The sequence below is a fragment of the Lactuca saligna genome, chromosome 7 (genome assembly GCF_052625555.1).
Source record: "Lactuca saligna cultivar CGN05327 chromosome 7, ASM5262555v1, whole genome shotgun sequence".
Taxonomy (NCBI): domain Eukaryota; kingdom Viridiplantae; phylum Streptophyta; class Magnoliopsida; order Asterales; family Asteraceae; genus Lactuca; species Lactuca saligna.
The window spans coordinates 77,498,500-77,502,104 of record NC_136423.1 but is presented as its reverse complement, the minus strand read 5'-3'; positions in this window follow the sequence as shown (position 1 = coordinate 77,502,104).

Below are 3,605 nucleotides of genomic sequence, written 5' to 3'. Positions count from 1 at the left end.
AAGTCAAAGTGAGAAAACTCTAAGTCAACCATCTTTCCCTTATTGATTTTACATCAAATTCTTATTTTTGTTGCAATTGTCTATTTAAATCATAGTTAATTCTAGTTAGCTTCAAGTATTTCAAAACACCAAAACCCCCCATTTTATTTTTATTGTTATTTTACAAGTATTTTTACAAAGAGATTTTTCATAGAGTTAGAAATTGAACCAATCTCCGTGGATTCGATCCCTTTACCACTATACACTATTTAGTGTGTAACATTTAGGGTTATTATTTGTGTTGGCCTCGACAACCACCAATGTTCAACCATGTGCCATTTTGATTTCAAAACCCCAAAAGCACGTTCAACGTTCTTACGTGCTCCTTCTTGTCGTCTCTTGAAATATTTGTCCCTTGAATCTATTGGGTGTCGAAACGCCTTCACAAACATGGAATATTGTGGATATATTCTGTTTGTAAAGTAATACTCAAACTTATATTCATTTTCATTCATTGTGAAAGGAGCATCCTGGGGTTTTCTGACAAAAGATTGTCAAATATTGGTGATTTATCGAGAATATTGACGTCGTTATTAGAACCCGCAATCCCGAAAATAGCATGCCAAATCCATAAATCTTGTGAAGCAACAGCCTCTAATACCAACGAAGGCGCTCCATGATGACCGCTCGAATACTGACCTTTCCACGCCACGGGGCAATTTCTTCATTTCTAGTGTGTGCAGTCAATGCTCCCAAGCATACCCGGAAAACCATGTCTTTCTTCATGCGCCACATATAGTTTTTGCATATCATGCAACGAAGGTTTGCGCAAGTATTGGTCACCGAAGGTTTCGACAACACCTCTTGCCAATAAATACAAACTTTCTTGTGCGGTTCTCTCAGACAATCTTATATAATCGTCAACAGAATTACACGACTCCCCCATTGCCATAAGTTTAATTGCAGCAATACATTTTTGCAACCCTGTGAAACCTCGTTTGCCTCTAGCATCATATCTTATTTGGAAAAATTCATATCTAAATAAATATTATACATGTAAAAATTTTATTTATTTTATCTAAAAGTGACATTTTATAAATTATAAAAGTTGAAACAAACGATACCTAAATAAATATTAAACATGTAAAAAGTATATTTATTGTATCTAAAAGTGACATTTTATAAATTATAAAAGTTGAAACAAACGATACCTCAATAAATATTAAACATGTAAAAAGTATATTTATTGTATCTAAAAGTAACATTTTATAAAATGATAAAAGTTGAAACAAACGATACCTCAATAAATATTAAACATGTAAAAAGTGTATTTATTTAATCTAAAAGTGATATTTTATAAATTATAAAAGTTGAAACAAACGATACCTTGCTTCCATAGCTTTGGCTATCCTTTCAAAGACATTTTTCTGCAAACGAAATCTTCTTTTGAAATCGTTTGGCTGGTAGACACAATTTTTCGCAAAGTAATCGTTAACTAGCCGTCTATGCCCTTCCTCACGATCTCTATTTAACGTCGCACATCGCGTGAGTAGTGGAGCTGGATCTGGCTATAGTAAGCTATCTGTACAATACCGTTACATCATACTCACGAACAAATCGTCTTCGTTGTTATCATCGTTGTACAGATGGACAGGGTCAAATTTATCCATATTTTGCTTTTGAAGTATTGAAAGAAGTATGTAGTTGAAAGAAATTTATGTTTTTTGTATTTAAAAATGATATAGATTTTATGTATTTATAGTGTAATTTTTTTTCATTTCACTGTATCAAACAACGGTAATATTACCGTTTTTCAACGGGACAACGGTCAAAATTTTGGCATTATGACTCATTTCCACGGTAACGCCTGATGGCGTAACGCAATAACGTGGGGCTGGGGGCGGTGCTCCTTGTTATGGCGCCGTTAAGCGCTCCTGCCACATAAGATAACACGGGTTCCACGTTGCATACACCCGGATGTCTTAGGATTCGTTGGATCGTTTGATGGGAACAAAAACTTCATATTCCTTCGAGGGCACATTAACCGTAAAATTAGGTAGAACTGTATTAATGAGTTTGATGATAATACCACTCATTAGGGGCAATGTCCAAGGATGTTATTCCGACGTGGCCAATGAAAAACGGCGTCATAACGCACAAAACACCACTCTCCAGTCGCGTTATTTTGTGTTACGACATTTGTCGTGTTTGTGGTAACGGGAGGGCATGACTCTCATTTTGGTGGAATTTCTCAAACAGTCAAATTTTAGACGGTTTAAAAACTGACACAAACCCCCATATATATCTAACACGTAAATCATCTATCTAACACGTAAATCTTAAAAAACGTACATAATTTTTTTTTATTAAGGGTATATTTGTAAGTTAATCACTTTTTTTATTTACTTCTTTGTTCTTTGTCTTCATATTCCGATTTCATGAGATATTTATCTCCTTTGAATCAGATATAGAAGAATTCATTATCAAGATTCTTTTTTTATATAATTCGTTGACAGTTACACGTATTTTTTGCATTTATCTTCATGTTTCGCATCTATATTGTAGCTTCTACTTTGTATTCAGTTTCCGATTTCATCAGATCTTTATATCATTGAATCGGATATATCGGAATTCATTATCAAGATTCTTTCTCTATATAATTCGTTAGGAAATAAATGCATGCTTTCCATTTATCATGAAGTTTCACATCTATATTGCAGTTTTTCATCGGATTTTTGTTCTGTAGTTTGAGATCTATATTTCAATTTTATCATTTGATCGGAGTTGATTTCACTTTGAACCAGATCGTTTTTACGCTCTGAAGTGAGAGACATTGCTTAATTGATCAGGTTTTCATATGAACTTTATTGCAATTGCATCATCTGATCGGAGTTGATTTAATTTTCTTTCAGATATGCTCTGAGGTGAGATATATTCAAAATCAATTAGGTTTTCATATTTACGACTTTTTTTTGTGTTTTTTGTTTTAATTTTGTTGTCGTTCAGTTTCTATTATATTTTATTTTGATTTTCATCGATATTAAGATTGTTTTTGTTTTTTGTGCATAACAATTCGTTTATTATGTCGAAATTCGAGTGTTATTGATGGTGATTTGTATTTTTCGATGCGTGAAAGTGAAGAAGATGTTGAGAACTCATTTTTTGAAGGTATCATTTATTTAATTATTATGTTCTTTTTAATTTTGTTAATGATCATGTATTTACATATGAATCTGTAAATCTGAATAAATTATTGTCTTATTCATGTATAAACAAATGTATGATAATTGTAATTTCAAATTTATTATTATTTTTGTTTTATTCATATATGAATAAGTACTGTTTTTATTCTATATTTTTTAAATCATATGAATTTTATGTATTTATATATGAATGTTTTATTAATCCATTAACAAACATTGCTTTTTTGTTTTATTCATATGAATTTCATGTATTTATATATGATTGTATTATTCATGCATTAATAGATTGATTTAGATTTATAATTTTTTATCAGGTGAATCTTCGAGTTCAATAGATGATGTGGAATATTATAGTAATGTTATTAGATAACATGTCTATTAAGCCAAATGTACATGTTCAATTTATTTCATTTAAAGGTTTAA